We start from the raw sequence: 20,765 nt of genomic DNA, 5'->3' as shown, positions 1-20,765 counted from the left end.
ATGATAATTACTACATGCGTGCCTCAGTTTTGTAGCAAAACAGTACCAACAGCATGATAATAAACACAGAGGACATGTGTCGCTCACTGGACTCCAGTGGAAGGTTTTTATGGTGAGTACAAAAATCTAATTTTCTTTCTCGTCCATTGAAGGACACAGATATTCCTAACCAAATCCAGGGGGCCAGTGGTGATTTGTCCCAGTGCCATTTTAAAACGGCACCTGGACCTAGCAGCTCCTCACTTGACAAGAGTGCTGAAATTGCCAGCTGGCGGTGACAGCCAGAACCTTGCGCTAATCCCAGGAGCATAAATGATCAGTAGAGAATGTAAACCCAGCGCTTCCATAATGTCATTAAAATGTGAGTGAAGTGACATAACAAATGTCATGGCCCACCTTGTTCATTTATAAGTGGCATAAAAAAATTAACAAATAAATATGCTGTGTGTATATATATACACAGCGGGTAAAATAAGTATTGAACATGTCACCATTTTTCTAGGTAAATGTATTTCTAAAGGTGCTATTGACATGAAATTTTCACCATGTCGGTAATAACCAATACATACATACAAAGAAACCAAAACATGAGTTCAGAAATTACGTTATGTGTAATAAAATGGAATGACACAGGGAAAAAGAATTGAACATGCTAACTGAAATGTATTTAATACGTCGTAAAAAATCCTTTGTTGGTAATGACAGCTTCAAGATGCCTCCTGTATGTGGAAACTAGTCGCATGCATTGCTCAGGTGTGATTTTGGCCCATTCTTCCACACAGTCTTCAAATCATGAATGTTCCATGGGCCTCTTCTATGAACTCTGATCTTTAGTTCTTTCCATAGATTTTCTGTTGGATGCAAGTCAGGTGATTGGCTGGGCCATTCTAGCAGCTTTTTTTTTTTAAAACCAGTTGAGAGTTTCCTTGGCTTTGTGTTTGGGATCATTGTCTTGCTGAAATGTCCACCCTCGTTTCATGTTCATCATCCTGGTAGATAGCAGCACATCTTTATCAAGCATGTCTTTAATGATATGAAATTTGCCAGTACCGTATGCTGAAAAACAGCCCCACACCATGATGTTCCCACCTCCAAACTTCACTATTGGCATGGTGTTTTTTAGGGTGATGTGCAGTGCCATTTGACCTCCAAACATGCTGTGTGATATGGAATTTACAGAGTTCAATTTTGGTCTCATCTGACCAGACTACATTCTCACAGTATTTCACAGGCTTCTCTAAATGTTGTGCAGAAAACTTTAAACAAGCTTGAACATGCTTTCTCTTCAGTAATGGAGTCTTGCGTGGTAAGCGTGCATAAAGGCCATGACGGTTGAGTGCATTAGAAAAAAGGAGGGAGGCGCACCTAAGTGTAGTATTACAAAGTTATTTAATAGCGCAAAAGTAGTGCACTTACACAAGAGAAGACATCAAAGGCATATCTTTCATATGGGAGGCTCTCCTCGAGGGGTGCCAGCAATCCGGTTTCCCAGCGTTCGGTGGTGTTTGTGCCTGTACAGAGCGTCCTGTACAGCCACAAACACCGCTGAACGCGGGGAAACTGGATTGCTGGCACCCCTGGAGGAGAACCTCCCATATGAAAGATATGCCTTTGATGTCTTCTCTTGTGTAAGTACATTACTTTTGCGCTATTAAATAACTTTGTAATACTACACTTAGGTGAGCCTCCCTCCTTTTCTCTTTTGCATTTCTCACAGAGTACTCTGAATACGCTCTGGGGATGACTTGCACCTGAACTGTTTAGAGTATATATGGACAAACTCCAACCACAATAAGGAAAATATTAACATATATATATATATATATATATATATATATATATATATATACAGTGTATGTATATATATATATATATATATATATATATATATATATATATATATAAAGCTGAATTACTATACAAGCTTTCTCATTGTTATGCGCTGGGTAACCCTTTCTCTCTAATGCGGTTGAGTGCATTAAATATTGTTTTCTTTGAAACATTTGTACCTGCTAATTCCAGGTCTTTCTGACGCTCTCCACAAGTAGTCATTGGCTCTTGCAGGGCCAGATTAACATAGGGGCTGGTGGAGCTGCAGCTCCAGGCCCCTCCCTCAATATAGGCCCATGGCAGTGGCTTGTCAATTCCTGTGTGCCTTCCTGAAGGAAGAGGAGGTCTCTGTACACACATGGAGGAGACAAGTCAGTGCAGCCGAGTCCTGTCTCTGCCAATGCCTGACCCCTATCACAGGATCTGTTCCACTCACACAGATCCTCAGTGTCTGGGGGAGGGGCGCTGATGTCCTAACCAGCAGGAGCCCGGGAGGAAGGACATCTCCCATGCTGTTATGATAAGGTCAGTACATTTGTTAGGGGGATGTTGTGTAATTATTGTGCTAGGGGACAGACTGCTGCTTCCCCCCATGTAATGTGCTCTCTTGTGCCCAGTGCCCACCATGTCATGTGCCTTGCAGTGCCCCCCATGTAATGTGCTGTGCCCACCATGTCCTGTCATGTGCATTGCAGTGCCCACTATGTAATGTGCTGTGCCCACCATGTCATGTGCATTGCAGTGCCCCGCATGTCATGTCATGTGCCTTGCAGTGCCCCCCCATGTAATGTGCTGTGCCCCGCATGTCATGTCATGTGCCTTGCAGTGCCCCCCCATGTAATGTGCTGTGCCCACCATGTCATGTCATGTGCCTTGCAGTGCCCCCCATGTAATGTTCTGTGCCCACCATGTCCTGTCATGTGCATTGCAGTGCCCACTATGTAAAGTTCTGTGCCCACCATGTCATGTGCATTGCAGTGCCCCCCATGTAATGTGCTGTGCCCACCATGTCATGTCATGTGCCTTGCAGTGTCCCCATGTAATGTTCTGTGCCCACCATGTCATGTCATGTGCCTTGCAGTGCCCCCATGTAATGTGCTGTGCCCACCATGTCATGTCATGTGCCTTGCAGTGCCCCCATGTAATGTGCTGTGCCCACCATGTCATGTCATGTGCCTTGCAGTGCCCCCCATGTAATGTGCTGTGCCCACCATGTCATGTCATGTGCCTTGCAGTGCCCCCCATGTAATGTGCTGTGCCCACCATGTCATGTGCCTTGCAGTGCCCCCCATGTAATGTGCTGTGTCCAGTATGTCATTTGCTGTACGTTGCAGTGCCTACCATGTAATGCGCTGTGCTGAACAATGTTATGTGCTGTGCATTGCATTGCCCTTCATGTGATGTGCAGTGCCCACTATGTCATGCTGTGCCTTGCAGTGCCCACCATGTAATGTGCAGTTCCTAACATGTAATGTGCAGTTGCATTTCCCACCATGAAACGTGCTATGCCATGCAGTGCCCACCATGTAATGTGTTGTGCCCACCATGTAATGTTATGTGCCATTCAGTGCCCACCATGTAATGCGCTGTGCCCACCATGTCATGTCATGTGCCTTGCAGTGCCCCCCATGTAATGTGCTGTGCCCACCATGTCATGTCATGTGCCTTGCAGTGCCCCCCATGTAATGTGCTGTGTCCAGTATGTCATTTGCTGTACACTGCAGTGCCCACCATGTAATGCGCTGTGCTGACCATGTCATGTGCTGTGCATTGCATTGCCCTTCATGTGATGTGCAGTGCCCACTATGTCATGCTGTGCCTTGCAGTGCCCACCATGTAATGTGCAGTTCCTAACATGTAATGTGCAGTTGCATTTCCCACCATGAAACGTGCTATGCCATGCAGTGCCCACCATGTAATGTGTTGTGCCCACCATGTAATGTTATGTGCCATTCAGTGCCCACCATGTAATGCGCTGTGCCCACCATGTCATGTCATGTGCCTTGCAGTGCCCCCCATGTAATGTGCTGTGCCCACCATGTCATGTCATGTGCCTTGCAGTGCCCCCCATGTAATGTGCTGTGTCCAGTATGTCATTTGCTGTACACTGCAGTGCCCACCATGTAATGCGCTGTGCTGACCATGTCATGTGCTGTGCATTGCATTGCCCTTCATGTGATGTGCAGTGCCCACTATGTCATGCTGTGCCTTGCAGTGCCCACCATGTAATGTGCAGTGCCCACCATGTCATGTGCTGTGCCTTGCATTGCCCACCATGTAATGTGCAGTGCCCACCATGTCATGTGATGTGCCATCCAGTGCCAACCATGTCATGTGCAATGCCCACCATGTCATGGCTGTGCCTTGCAATGCCCGCTATGTAATTTGCAGTGTCCACCATGTCATGTGCTTTGCCATACAGTGATCCCACCATGTAATGTGCAGTGCCCACCGTGTAATGTGCAGCGCCCACCATGTCATGTGCACTTCCTACCATGTCATGTGCTATGCTGTGCCCACCCTGCCATGTGCTGTGCCCAGCATGTAGTATGTTGTGCCCACTGTGTAATGTGCTGTGCTGTTCAACAGTGCCCACCATGTCATGTGCAGTTCCTAACATGTAATGTGCAGTTGCATTTCCCACCATGAAACGTGCTATGCCATGCAGTGCCCACCATGTAATGTGTTGTGCCCACCATGTAATGTTATGTGCCATTCAGTGCCCACCATGTAATGCGCTGTGCCCACCACGTCATGTGCTGTGCCATGCAGTGCCCACCATGTAACGCGCTGTACCCACCATGTAATGTGCTGTGTCATGCAGTGCCCACCATGTCATGTGCAGTGCCCATCATGTAAATTGCTGTGCAGTGCCCACCATGTCATGTGCTGTGTTGTGCCCACCATGTCATGTGCTGCACCATGCAGTGCCTACCATGTAATATGCTGTACTCACCATGTAATGTGCTGTACATTGTCCACCATGGCATGTGCCGTGCAGTACCCACAATGGAATGTGGTGTGCAGGGCTCATCATGTCATGTGTGGTGTCCACCATTTAATGTGCTGTGCTCACAATGTAATGTGCTGTGCTGTGTCATGCAGTGCCCACCTTGTCATGTGCTGTGCAGTGCCCACCATGCTATGTGCAGTACCCACTATATAATGTGTTGTGCCCACCATATAATGTTCTGTGCAGTGCCCACTTGTAATGTCCAGTGCCCACCATGTAATGTGCTCAGCTGTGCCTGCCATGTCATGTGCTGTGCCCACCATATAAGGTCCTGTGCCCACTGTGTGCATGAGCTGTGCCCACCATGCAATGTGTTGTGTTGTGCAGTACCAACCATGTCATGTGCTGTGCCCACCATATAATGTACTGTGCCTACCTTGTAATGTGCTGTATTGGGCAGTGCCAACCGCGTAATGTGCTGTGCCCGCCATTAAATGTGCTGTATCCATGTATCCACCATGTAATGTGTTTTGCCAACCATGTGATGTACTGTGCTATACCCCCCCCTCCCGTGTAATGTACTATGCTGTGCCCCCCACAGACTCACCCCCTCACTCCCACCCCCCTCTCTCTCTCATCCCCTCTCTTTCACCCTGTTCTCTCTCTCACCCCCTTCACCCCCTACCACCCTCTCTCTCTTTCACCCTCTCTCTATTCCCCTTTTTCTCACCCCCCCTCTCTCTCTCTCCCCCCCCTCTCTCTCTCACCCCCTCTCTCTCTTTAATTTAAATTTCACAAAAAATTTTTGCGTTTTCATTTTATTTATTTTCATAAAAAGGCCCACCAACATCCTTAGCACCAGGCCCATGATGCTCTTAATCTGGGCCTGGGCTCTTGGACAACTCTTCTGATAATTCTTTTCCCTCCTCTTTCACAAATCTTGCAATGAGCACCTTGTCGTTTTGAGGGTTTTCAGTGAAATGATGTTCTTTCCACTTTCAGATTATGGCCCTAACAGTGCTCACTAGAACATTCAGAGGTTTAGAAATCCTTCTGTAACCAATGCCATCAGTCTGTTTTGTAACAATAAGGTTGCAAAGGTCTTGATAGAGCTTGTTGCTTTTACCCATCAAGAGATGTTTCTTGTGTGACACCTTGGTAATGAGACACCTTTTTATAGGCCATGAGACCAAACCAAAAATGCATGGAACCAGCTTTCCATGCATTTTTGCACCTCCCTTTCTTCATGTGTTCAATACTTTTTCCTTGTGTGAGTCCAGTTTATTAAACATAATGTTGGAATTATCAAACAACTGTTTGTGCCTGTTCTCCATATATTATAGGCTTAATTAGGACACTCAATAAGTATTGCAAGATGACGAGTATATCCTTCACAAATATAAGCGTTGTTTTTCTTTCCTATAACTATATATGGTAATATTCTAAGATTGTAAGATTTGCTGACGCAGAGAATAAAGTTAATACCCATGAGCTGCCAGCATATGCCCAGAGACTTATGACTTCTGTAACTTCCTCTTTTTACTACTATTAAAAGCTAAGTCTTTGGTCACTGGGTATGACTCCTCGCTTGAATCTATGTATGTAAGGACCTCACCCATATGTATCAATGAATAAAGCTTCTTCCTTGCTGCGGACCGGGAGTCTTGATTGATCTAAGGTGAACAGGAGATTTTCCTGACACATAACTTCATTTCTGAACTTATTTGTTTTGGTTGTATGTATAGATTGCATAGGTGGTTACTGACATGTGGTGAACTTTGCATGTCAATAGCACCTTTAGAAATATATTTACCTGGAAAAATGGTGACGTGTTCAATACCTATTTTACCCACTGTATAAACAGTAAAAAATAGTCATTAAAAAAATTAGCTCTGCTGTAAATAAAATAATGTATATAGTTTTAATATTTTGATGTCATTGGCTGCACACCCAGTTACCACCTACTTATTTGCAGTGAAGCAAACAAAGGAGAACTCTGGGCAAAATCTTTTTTACATGTTCTTTTTGCTCCTACCTTCACTGAATATGCCATCCATCTTCTTCTGCGCTCAGTAGTTTCCTTGCAATAGCCTGGTAACTTTCAAATAAAACCGTTACTTGCCAGGGATTTCCTACTTATAAGATTTCCCTCAGACACAGCCTCTTGGCACAGCCCATTTGTAAAAGACATAAAATGCAGCTCTTATGAGAACACAAACTCCCCAGGATGACCCTTAGGGGTAAGTATTCAGCTGGTGAGTCATAAATAGTGAACAAAATATTATGCCAATACGCACTAAGAATAATGGGTGCATAAATGATTACAAAAAAGATTCAAATATGTCATGAACCAATACTGACAAATGCATGTGAAAATAGAACAAACGCTAAAAATGGTGACGGGTCCGTGATAGACAAAGAGCACATCTGAGAGCTCCTCTATATGATGCTGTATAGTCTATTGGAAAAAGTATAAAATATGTTTCTTCTGATGGTGGTAACTGTGAAAAAGCAGACTCCTCCTTACAGCAATCACAGGTGTCCATATAGAACAGAAGGAATGGATACTCTTACCCCAAAGCGTGGACACACACGCCGTACGGCTGTGGGTCAAACAGGCATCAAACAGTCCTTTTTCAGCAGGCTCTCCAACCGGGACCTTTATGGTATGATGGTATACACCCGCATCTGCATCAGAGAGAGAGAAGGATGGTAAATGTTTCACACCAGGGACTCCAGCTGGTAGGTGTACCTAGTCCCCAAGACGACATCCAGCTGACAGGTGTCTGTAGTCCTCCAAACGACATCAACTCAGCAGCACAAATCATAAAGGAAGAGAAGGGAAAAAAAAGGGCCTCCACATAGTGCAGATGAATCCAAGATAAAAAATATTTATTTAAAAAACCAAAGATAAAAAACATACAGACCATCAATCACGATGCGTACATGGAATCATCACATGAAATAAAAAGAACAGCGTGGTATAAAAAGCACAATAGGCTATAAACCCATATTTCGAACGAGAGTTCTTCGACTGGGGCATAAAACCTATTACTGAATACCACGCTAATATAAGGAATAGTGTAATCATTGAAAACATAACAGCTGGTGCTTGCTGACACTGGGAACTCCAATAGCCAATCACGAGTCTCCAGTGTGCACCAGCTCCTCCTCACTATGTCATGTGCCCACCAGCTCAAGCCATTGCAGCCAATCAGGGGTGGGGAGCGCCACCGTTACGTGATCACATAGTCACGCTGTTGCCATATGACGTCATCGCGCACCCTTACGACCGGTGTCTGCGCTCCAAGCCTCATGCTGCTTCCAATACGAGGAAGCCACATCCCGGATGGTTGGGCAGTGGATCGGTAATGACCAATCGTAGCGCTCACAACCCCTGAAAAAACATCATGTGACATTAAAGTCATCACTGGCTGCGTCTGACATAGAAAAAAAAGTTTCTAACAGACATAGATCCCGCATGTATGTGAGACTACATAGCACAGTGAGGAAATTAGGTTACCACAGCAAATTGCCAGTGGAAAACCTTCTATGCAGAAAAGGCATATATAAAAGCAGTAACATAAAATTTTTTTTAGAAAATGCATGACAGAGAGGGGATGGATGTTAGGGGCCAAGAATACCAACAGTGGGAACTGAGGAATGAGGAATGCATGTACAGTGGGGACGGAAAGTATTCAGACCCCCTTAAATCTTTCACTCTTTGTTATATTGCAGCCATTTGCTAAAATCATTTAAGTTCATTTTTTTTCCTCATTAATGTACACACAGCACCCCATATTGACAGGAAAACACAGAATTGTTGACATTTTTGCAGATTTATTAAAAAAGAAAAACTGAAATATCACATGGTCCTAAGTATTCAGACCCTTTGCTCGGTATTTAGTAGAAGCACCCTTTTGATTTAATACAGCCATAAGTCTTTTTGGGAAAGGTCCAACATGTTTTTCACACCTGGATTTGGGGATCCTCTGCCATTCCTCCTTGCAGATCCTCTCCAGTTCTGTCAGTTTGGATGGTAAGCGTTGGTGGACAGCCATTTTTAGGTCTCTCCAGAGATGCTCAATTGGGTTTAAATCAGGGCTCTGGCTGGGCCATTCAAGAACAGTCACGGAGTTGTTGTGAAGCCACTCCTTCATTATTTTAGCTGTGTGCTTAGGGTCATCGTCTTGCTGGAAGGTAAACTTTCGGCCCAGTCTGAGGTCCTAAGCACTCTGGAAAAGTTTTCGTCCAGAATATCCCTCTACTTGGCCGCATTCATCTTTCCCTCAATTGCAACCAGTCGTCCTGTCCCTGCAGCTGAAAAACACCCCCACAGCATGATGCTGCCACCACCATGCTTCACTGTTAGGACTATATTGGACAGGTGATGAGCAGTGTCTGGTTTTCTCCACACATACCGCTTATAATTAAGGCCAAAAAGTTCTATCTTGGTCTCATCAGACCAGAGAATCTTATTTCTCACCATCTTGGAGTCCTTTAGGTGTTTTTAGCAAACTCCACGCGGGCTTTCATGTGTCTTGCACTGAGGAGAAGCTTCCGTTGGGCCACTTTGTCATAAAGCCCCGACTGGTGGAGGGCTGCAGTGATGGTTGACTTTCTACAACTTTCTCCCATCTCCCGACTGCATCTCTGGAGCTCAGCCACAGTGATCTTTGGGTTCTTCTTTACCTCTCTCACCAAGGCTTTTCTCCCCGATAGCTCAGTTTGGCCAGACGGCCAGCTCTAGGAAGGGTTCTGGTAGTCCCAAATGTCTTCCATTTAGAGATTATGGAGGCCACTGTGCTCTTAGGAACTAAAGTGCAGCAGAAATTTTTTTCTAACCTTGGTCAGATCTATGCCTTGCCACAATTCTGTCTCTGAGCTCTTCAGGCAGTTCCTTTGACCTCATGATTCTCATTTGCTCTGACATGCACTGTGAGCTGTAATGTCTTATATAGACAGGATGTGGCTTTCCTAATCAAGTCCAATCAGTATAATCAAACACAGCTGGACTCAAATGAAGGTGTAGAACCATCTCAAGGATGATCAGAATAAATGGACAGCACCTGAGTTAAATATATGAGTGTCAAAGCAAAGGGTCTGAATACTTAGGACCATGTGATATTTCAGTTTTTCTTTTTTCCTTGTCAAAAGAAGTTTATTGAGTATACAATGTTATAAAGATACATAAAGTAAGTTTACAAGGATCTATAAAGTAAGCTCATTGTTTTACAGTAGGGTTTATATAGGTAAATATCATGAAATTTCAAATATTAAACACTGGGTTCACTTAAACCTAAATTAAAGATATATATCATTTCCTTAGTTACTTTTGTAGGTATTTAAACGATTTATACCTACTATACATATTGTTTACAAGTAGAGTGTATATAGGTCAAATAAATTCTGATAATGAGCTTTAATCGTAAGGTGGAGAAAAGGAAAGAGAAAGAAGAAAAAAGGGTTGAAAGGTAGAGGTATGGTCCACAAGGTTGTCCCGCTCGTCAGTTTATTATTCTTTTTAGTTCTCTTTGAAGCCTTAGAATGGGTGTCTCTGTAAGTCATTTAATCCGTTACCATGGCAACAGGACAGAGTCATTGAAATTTGACAGGAACTGTTGTTTTATCCAAGGATGCCAAAGTTTTTCAAATTTTGGAATTTGATTTTGATCGATGGCTACCATCTTAGCATGGGACATTGTATTATTCATTCTGTGAATTGTTTCTGCTAGTACCAATGTAGGAGATTTCCATGCCTTGGCCACTGTTTGTTTTGCAGCCATTATTAGTTGGATCATAAGTTTGAATTGAGAGAGTGTTAACCATTCCGGTTTTAGATTAAGTAAAGTTAAATATGGATCTGGTTGTATTATTTTTTTAAATATTTTAGATGCAATCACGAAGACTTCCTTCCAGAAGGTTTGGATTACGGGGCACGTCCACCATATGTGTAAATATGTGCCTATTTCTGGGCATCCTCGAAAACAAAGAGCTGAGGTATTAGGTGAATATTTTGCCACTCTAGCGGGTACAAGGTACCAGCGAGTTAGGACTTTATAATTTGTCTCCAGTGCTAAGATGTTGGGTGAAGATGACTTAGATGTGAGCCATATGTTAGACCAGTCCGTGTCTTCTAAAGTTCGTCCCAGAACCTCCTCCCACCTCTGAACGTAAGAGGGTCTATTAAGATTTGCTACTCCATATAATTGATTATAAAGTGATGAAAATGTACCTTTAGCAAATGGATCTTTTGTACAGATTGATTCAAAAATGGATAATTGGGATAATGGTGTATCCCCCTTTAGGAATGGTGTATAGAAATTTTTGATTTGGAGACATCTAAATATCTCAGAGTTTGGTAGATCATATTTTTCTCTAAGCGATGGGAATGAAAGGAATGATTTAGATGCTATGAAGTCATTTAGTGTCTGAATGCCTGATGTTGTCCAAGCTTTAAAAGAATTTGGGTAGATCCATGCCGGATAAAAGGCCGGATTTCTGATAAAAGAAAGGAGAGGATTGTGTGGAGATTGTAACTGATATTTGGTTTTTAGTTTATCCCAGAGAGATAAGAAGTGTTTAGTTATGGGATTATGAATTTTAAAGCGGTCTTTAGGATCAAGCCATAATAAATTTGATATTAATAGAGGGTCATTTTCTGAAGCCTCTATAAATACCCATAATGGGATTTCCTGTTTTGCATGGTATTTGGACAGACTGGCCAAATGTGCTGCTCTGTAGTAGTTAGTAAAATTAGGGTATCCCAGGCCTCCTTTATTTTTGGGAAGCTGTAGTGTGTGTATAGGTATACGTGGTTTAGAAGAGTCTCATATAAACGAAGTTGCTCTTTTTTGTACTATTCTCAAAAAATAGGAAGGAATTGGAATAGGGAGGACTCTGAATAGATAAAGCAATTTGGGTAGAATAGTCATTTTGATTGCATTAATCTTCCCTATCTAGGATAAAGGAAGTTGTGACCATTGTTTTATTAGATTTGTGATCTGTCTTAATACAGGAGGATAATTGGTTGAGAATAAGTCAGAATGAGATGCTGTTAAATGAATTCCAAGATATGGGATTGATTTTTCTGCCCATGTGAATGGGAGTGCAGCCCTAGCCGGGATCAATTCCATGTTTGTGAGTGAAATATTAAGCACTAGGCATTTCTTAGGATTAATCATAAGGCCGGATAGGGCTGCAAATCCATCAAGAGCTGGTATTAAGTTAGAAAAAGTAATATATCGTCTGCAAATATACATAATTTGTGTGTAATACCTGCTACTTCAATGCCAGTTATAGTTTGGTTTGTTCTGATGTATTGGGCCATGGGTTCGAGTGGGCAACCCTGTCGGGTACCTCTTTCGATATTAAAGGCTTCAGATTTGTATCCAGCATATTTTATATAGGCTTTGGGTTTATTATATAATGCTTTGATCCATGTTAAAAAGTGGGGTCCAAAACCCCATTTTTGTAATGAATATTGCATATATTGCCAGGATACTGTGTCAAATGCCCTCTTAACATCGAGAGATAGAAAATATAAAGGGATTTTCCGTTTTTTAGCAATATGTGCCAATAACACTGCCCTGCGTATATTATCGCCTGCCCGTCTATTTGGCATGAAGCCTACTTGATCTCTATGTATTAATTTTCCTATAATGCTATTGAGGCGTTTTGCTATTTTTTTTAATTATTTTTGCTAATAATTTAATATCGAGGTTTAACAGAGAGATAGGCCGATAATTCACACAGGAAGTATCATCAGAAAGGGGTTTTGGGATCATACAAACAATTGCCATTAGTGTTTCTTGCCGAAAAGAATGTCCATCTAGAAGTTTGTTAAAAGTTTCAGTGAGAATGGGAGAGAGTATTTTTGAGAATGTTTTATAGTATAAAGCCGAGTAGCCGTCTGGGCCTGGTCTTTTGTTAAGTTTTAGGTCTTTTATGGCGTTAGCAACTTCATCTATAGTTATAGGCTCATCCAAACTGCTTTTTTGATTCTGAGATAACTCAGGTAAGGTTATTTTTGAGAAGAAGGATTCAGCCTCTGTAGGATTAAATTCATTGTTTGTCTTGTATAAAGTTGCAAGATGTTAGTGAAATTTATGGACTATTTTAACTGGATTACAAGTGTAAACATTTTTTGATAATTTCAAACGTATTGGTTTGAAAGATTTGTTAGTTGAATTTAATGCCCGAGCCAAATATGTACCTGGTTTGTTTGTATTCATGTAGAAATTGTGTTTGGAGCGTTTGAGGGATTTATCAACTGACTCAGTGAGAAATAGATCGTATTCCAATCTAGATTTTTCCAGATGAGATTTTGTACTCTGAGATGGATTATCTTGAAATGATATGTAGGCTGCATTAAAATTGAGTTCTAGTTTTTTTGCTAGATTTTTGCGTTCCCGTTTAAATAGTGCCATTTGTCTTTGTATTGTACCACGCAAGACAGGCTTATGAGCTTCCCACAGTGTTATTGGGGAGATGTCTGTTGTATTATTAATTGATATGTATTCCTTTAAAGCTTGTTCAATGGCCATCTGATGTAGTGGGTGTTTGAGCATTATGTCCGGTAAGTACCACGTTGGGTCATGCGCTTTTGGTATGGCTGAGGCTATAGTAGTGTATACTGCATTATGGTCAGACCACGGAATCGGAATTATATCTGATGCAATAATTTCTGGTATCATTCCTATTGTTAGAAAAATATGATCTATTCTGGTGAAGGTTTGATGAGGGTGCGAGAAATAAGTGAATTTCTTTTTCATTGGGTTACTTTCTCTCCACGAGTCTACCAGATTGTATTTGGAAAGAAGTTGAGAAAAAGGTAATCTAGAGGTTATTTTGGATGGTGTAAAAGGTGATTTATCTAGAAATGGGAGGAGGACCTGGTTCGAATCCCCACACATTATCACTGTTCCTATTTTGTGTGTATTAATCACTTGTAATATATGTGAGAGGAATGGTGTAGGTTGTTTGTTAGGAGTGTAGTAGGAAATCACCGTGATTGCTGTATCCATTATATAACCCATGAGTATCAGGTATCTACCTTCTGGGTCTTTAATTTCTGATGATAAGGTGAATGGTGTGGATCGGTGAAATGCAACTAGAGTTCCCCTTTGATTGGTACAGGCAGAAGCCGTGTAAATTTGTTGATAAAAAGGAGAAATATATTTTGGAGTAGAATCTTTGGTGAAGTGTGTTTCTTGGAGGCATACTATGTGAGCCTTCTTGTTATGGAAAGTACAGAAGGCTTTGGTCCTTTTTTGAGGGAAATTTATCTGAACATTCAGGGATAGTATATTCAGTGGTGCCATGGCAATAGATCAAATAGTTTTGACTTACTTTTTGTTATGCAGAGCTGACTGCGCAGATCAACCTGTGTGGACTGAAGAGATGAATAGATAGAAAAGAAACCAGTGAATTCTGGAGTAAAGAGTAAACAAAAAACATATGAGATTAGATGATACATTGTATAAATTATTTTTTGCAAGTAATCACAATTTACCCGTGAAAGAGAATAAATATCTCTCTCAGGGGAATAAGTGCCTTCGTCACACTCCCACATAATATGGTTGGGAGAATGAGGAGGGCTAATGGGGGTACACGGATCTTCTGCTTACAGGAGAGAAGTGCTATGTCAAAAGACATCAAAATGATGTTTCATTAATTGGAGTGCAAAATATAGTTTTTGTTGAAATTATTTATTCCAGGGTGGTTGTATATGGTTAGTCTTGCCCTAGGCTAAATAATTCAGTTAGAAAGGTACTGTTAATACTTTGGTATTGATGAAGATAGTTTGAATTATTTTGGGATTTTAACCCTTTTAGAGTAAACAATTACATATTTTATTCATATGTAACTGTTTAGATATGTTAACTCATAAAATTGAGGTTGTATTGCTTCAGATTAGAATAAACAAAAACATAATTCTAGGAACTAGTTAGGTAATAATATATTTGTTTTAAGAAAAGAAAGAAAAAGCTTCCATTACTTCTAGATTATTGAACATATTTGTCCTAAAAAGTAATAAATCTATTGTTATTACCTGATAATATATAACTGAACAAGAATTTCCTTATTTCACTTATATATTCTAAGGCTATATGAATCAGAAGTAATAAGAAATATAACTGGAATGTAACATGATCCCACACAGTGTGTGACTATCAGAATGCAGTTACATTCAGTTATAAATATAGTTTTTTTTATAGAGAACCATCTCTTAGTATAATAAATGAAGAGATATCAGGAATTAGGATGTCAGTCCACTGAATCTTCTTGGTCCATGGATGATGTGGCATAACGGCCTCTTTTGTGAGAATGATGATTCCCATTTTGTTCTGAAATTTTCTGGGTGCTGCCTGAAGGTGAAGATGATGCCATTCTTCTGCGTGTGGGAGAGTTGCTGCTTGTGGGTTCTGTCAGATTTAATTTTAAAAGGGTTTGTTGTAGTTCATCTGCTGATCTGCTTCTATAAATTGTACCTTGGTAGTTAAATCTGACTGAAAAGGGGAAGCCCCATTGATACATAATGTTGTGGCATTGCAGTTCCATTAGTTGGGGTTTCATGGATCGTCTTTTAGTAATAGTAAGTTGGGATAGGTCAGCAAAAATTTGATAATTGTGTCCTTGAAAATTAAGTTCCTTTTTTTCTCTTGCAGCAATTAGTATTTGTTCTTTCGTTCTGTAATAATGACATTTTGTGATTATATCACGTGGGGGTCCGTCTTTCTTTTTGGCTGTGAGGGCTCTGTGTACTCTGTCCAGTTCTAAACGTTCAATAGGGATATCTGGCTTTAGTTCTTGTAATAGAGCAGTAATAGTAGATTGCAGGTCTGTCACAGTTTCAGGTATTCCCCTTATGCGCAAGTTTGAACGTCTGGCTCTATTTTCGTAATCTTCGAGCTTAGTTTGAAGTATTAAATTCTCTTTTTTTAATTGTTCCAATTCTGTTATATTTTCTTGGGTTGTAATTTCAATTTCATCCATTTTTATTTCTAAGGCTGCGGTGCGGTTTCCCAGCTCTCTTATTTCTTTGGTCAGGCTTTTTGTTATTTGGTCTGAGGTTTGTTTTAAAGTCTTATGAAGCATCTTTTCAAATTGTAATAATATTACTGGGGATGCTGAGGAGGCTTGTGGAGAAGTTTGTGAGAGGATTTGTTCTGTATCTGACTCAAATGGAGAGTCTTGCTGTGACATTTTCTGTCTGTGAGAGCGCCCTGATGCTGTATATTGTGAGGTGACTGGAGCTGCTTCAGCTGCAGTGAGTGCCTGTGAGCTCTTTGTGAGGTGATTTTTATTTCTGCCACGGTTTCCTCCCAGTACCATATTTCCTGCCCAAACTTTCACAGTTTGTTCCCTGGGGCAAAAAGGTTCAAATGGATACCTTTTGAGCCTGCAGGCTCCGCTTTGTCCTTCTCTTCTCTCCTCAGCGGTGTGGAGCTCTAACAATGCATATCTGCTCCGCTAGGCTCCGCCTCCTGCCCCTCAGTTTTTCTTTTTTAATAAATCTGCAAAAATGTCAACAATTCTGTGTTTTTCTGTCAATATGGGGTGCTGTACAATTATGAGTAAAAAAATGAACTCAAATGATTTTAGCAAATGGCTGCAATATAAAAAAAAAGTGAAAAATTTAATGGGGTCTGAATACTTTCCGTCCCCACTATATAGAGAATAATAATACCACATAAACCCCACAGTGAAGGATTCAACCCCCAGTGGAAATCAAGGTATGATAAATACATGTAAAGGGACTGGTATTACCACATGAACTCCACAGTAAAGGATCCAACCCCCCAATAGCACAAAATTCGATGACCTCCCAATGTTGGCGTCCCCCCCAATAGAACCTACAAACATCCATCTTTACATACTGCTACATGGACAAATAGCAAACATGGAAAAGGTGGCAGCATGTCGGAACTAAAAATTCATAAAACAGTGCGGGAACATAACTATAACTCAGTGTTCACCTCAAAAGAAGGGATAAAATACTAATTTAAGATTTATTAATAAACGCATTAATGTCCCACTCAATGTTTAACACATGGGGGGAATAACACTTGAGCAGATATATCCAGAAGGTCTCGAGTTTAGAGACCCCCCTGATGCGTGATCCGCCTTCCAGTGTGGAATAAATTTGTCAATTACTTTAACTTAGTGCCACCAGGATTCTTGTCATGAAACTGTAAGTAATGCCTGGAGACACTGTGATTAGTAAGGCCTTGTTTAATAGAGGTAATGTGTTCATTGACTCTGACTGAGAATGATCTGAACGTACGTCCCACATACTGCTTTTTACATGGGCATGTAATCAGGTAAACAATGTAGCATGTGGCACATGTGGTGAATTGTCTCATTTTATAGACAGTAGAGGTAGTGGTAGATTCGAAAAATTCCGATTTTCTCCATCCACAAACATGTACACAGATATTACATTTCCTGCATGGGTAATAACCCTTGGAATCCTGAAAAAAGGTGGGTTTCTTTGGAGGGTTAATCACATTATGGGAAATCCGGCTTTTTAAAGACGGAGCTTCCCTATAGATAACGCCTGCTTTGTCTGGGAGTATTGGACCTAAAAGTGGGTAATTTTTTTTTAAACATTCCAGTGACGAATAAGGATACTCTGAACTTGCTTATGCTGTACTGAAAATTGTGTAACAAAGGACCATTTGAACTTTGTATCGGGCACACGTTTAGGTTGTTCCATGGTAAGCGTATCCAGTAACGAGACCTTGTTGATCTCTTCATCAATGATTGAAGGAAGATAACCTTAAACAGCTTAATGGACTGCGCTTGTCTAAAAAAGTCTGGTAAGTCCGTGCAGTTTCTTCTAATCCGCAGTAGTTGACTGCGGGGTATGGATTCCAGCCAAAGACCATAATGGCAACTGTCAATGGGAATATATCCATTCCGATCAGTCGGCTTGAAAAAAGTTTTGGTCACAAGCCGATGATCGACAACTGAAATCTCCAGGTCAAGAAAATGAATGGAGATAGAACTAACATCGTAGGTGAGAACGATCCCCATCTCATTGTCATTTAGAGTGGCCATAAAGTCATGTAACGATTCCTCGTCTCCTTTCCATAGCCCATTTGTAGTTTTATCTACAAATCCCTGCTTGCTGTAGTAGGAGGACGGGACTCCGAGACCCTAGTCTGTACCACCCATGGAGGCGCTACAGACCTTGTCCTAAAAATGACAGCCTCCCTGGCTGCATCTGTGTGTAACCTGCTGCCTGTGAAACAGTTTCACATGCAACAGATAGCGAGGCTTGCAAGAGCAGCCCAGTGTGTGTGAAACTTTTAGGTAATATAACTGCTTGCAGGGAGAAGACCAGCTGTCAAAACGAAGCAGTGATGTTGGGGGTTGGCAGTAACGAGCAACTATCAAACACCAGCCAATGGGACAATGACTGGGTGGGCCGCTACATTTCTGTGGCTCCACCCCCTTTCGTAAGCAGCCCAATCGTTGACTGGTATTTGATAGCTGTTCGGTCCCTCTCAACCCCAACATCGCAACTTCATTTTGACAGCTGATCTTCTTCCTGCAAGCAGTTATATTATCTGACAGTTTCACACACACTGAGCGGCTCTTGCAAGCCTCGCTATCTATTGCATGTGAAACTGTTTCACAGGCAGCAGGTTACACACAGATGCAGCCTTTCTGAGCAGCCCGGGGGGCTGTCATTTTTAGAACAAGGTCTGTGTCGCCAATGAGTGCCGCCTATCGGTGCCCATCAATGCCGCCTATCAGTGCACGGAGTACAGGGATAGTGAGAGGAGCTCAGCAGCCAGGCACATTGTCCTGGTGGGGCACAACTGAAACCTGTAGATGTTTATTAATGCCACCAAAAAAAAGAAAAATGGTGCAGCGCAAACATACTAATCAATAACCTAACGATGATGGAAACCTCTAATGTATGGTAATCTCAATAAACTTCAATATTACCACAATACCGGTCTCTGTGATATGCAACATCGCATATAATACACATCAAACTGAAAATAAGACACAAAAAATTAAACTTAGCAGGGATGGTTTCATTTTTTATGTCTTATATTCAGTCTGATGTGTATTATATGTGATGTTGCAAATCACAGAGACCGGTATTGTGGTAATATTGAAGTTTATTGAGATTACCATACATTAGAGGTTTCCATCATCATTAGGTTATTGATTAGTAAGTTTGCGCTGCACTTTTTTTTTTCTCATGCTACCGTGTTGCTTATGTTACTGACGTAAAGCAGCATGTCCCGGCTCTTTGTGTTGCGGGTAGGGATGTGCTCACATACACCATACAAGCACTGAATGATGCGAGAAATGCTGCAAGAGGAGGAATATTTATGTTACTGAATTACAGCAGAGTACAGTGTGTATAATATATAATTATGGGATGTGTCTACCGTTCAGCAATGATTAAATACATCATGTAAGGGCAATATGTTTATCTGCTGTTCTGGCTGGAGGGAGAGAGATTGCAGCCACAGCCAGAAAAACAGAAAACCTAGAGGAGGGAGAATTCAATATTTAATGAAAGAAGACTACATAGAATGAACTACCGTATTTATCGGTGTATAACACGCACAGGCGTATAACACGCACATTCATTTTAAGAGGGAAGTTTCAGGAAAAAAAATTACATTTTTAATAAGGAACTTTGAAGCAAAATAAGGGTCAATGCCCATCTGCAGCCTCACCATTGCCATCAATGCAGCCTGATCACTGCCTATCTGCAGCCTCACAAGTGCCACCAATGCAGCCTCATCAGTCCACATCAATGCAGCCCCACCATTGCCATCAATGCAGCAGCCTCACCATTGCCATCAATGCAGCAGCCTCACCCCTGCCATCATTGCAGCCTGATCGATGCCCATCTGCAGCCTAGAGGGGACAGGGAGGGGGGCGGGACAAGCGCCAACAGATTACATACAGTGAGAATCTCCTATGATAGACAGAACAGTGGTCCAATGGCGGCCCAGAAGACGGGACTTTCTATTACAGAGGCCGCCAAGTAAACATGAGATTCTCACTGTTTGTAATCTGAAGGTGCTCGTCCCGTCCCTCTCCCTGTCCCCTCCGAGGCAGCTAAAATTAAAGTATTGGCGTATAACACGCACGCGCTATTTTCACCCGATTTTCATGGTGAAAAAGTGAGTGTTATACGCCAATAAATACAGTATACATTGTGTATATGCATGCTTTTACATTTCTAAGAATTTTACCTCACTGTCTGTGTTGTGTTGAGTAGTGTGGCTGGAGAAAGAGGGGTGTGATTTATGTTGAAGTGGGTGAGTTCACATTTAACATGTACAGGCCTAGTGTACCCCCACCCACATTCACTTCAATTCCCAAAGATTCATGGGAAATGTAGTTCCTTTTCCTGTAAAGAGAGGATATGATGTAATTAGGGATGCACCGAAATTTCGGCTGCTGAACATATCGGCCGAAAATGGCCTTTTCGGCAATTTGCCAAAAGAGAATTCTGCCAATAATAGAGCTGAAAATTGCGCATGCGCAATAGTGGTGGGAGAACCAGCGGGTGACGTCACTCGTGTGGGCGGCATGCACATTCCTTGTGGTTAAGACGCCACACTCATAAGCACGTTCCCTGCTGAGACGCTGGCACCTTCCCCACGGACGCTCCTCGTGCTTGTGAGATGGCTTCATAGAGGGCTGCACATAGCATACTCAAGTACAAGCGTGGGCACTGTGCCTCCTGGATGGCTACCATTACTACTATTCGCCAGTGAGCATTGACGCTTTTGTCTTACTTAAGCTGACAGAAACAATCCAACTAGTAGTATTATTTATTTTATTATAGTACTGAAACGATGATCTGTCTATAGCTGTCAAACAACATGTATTACTTACTACTTGGCCTTTGTTAAACAAGCCAGCACTCTTGCCATGCAATACTAGTATTTAAAATGTCTATCTGCCTGCACTGCAGGCAGATAGACTTGTAGCA

This window comes from Aquarana catesbeiana, linkage group LG12 (assembly GCF_042186555.1).
Source record: "Aquarana catesbeiana isolate 2022-GZ linkage group LG12, ASM4218655v1, whole genome shotgun sequence".
NCBI lineage: Eukaryota > Metazoa > Chordata > Amphibia > Anura > Ranidae > Aquarana > Aquarana catesbeiana.
This window is presented reverse-complemented; position numbering follows the sequence as displayed.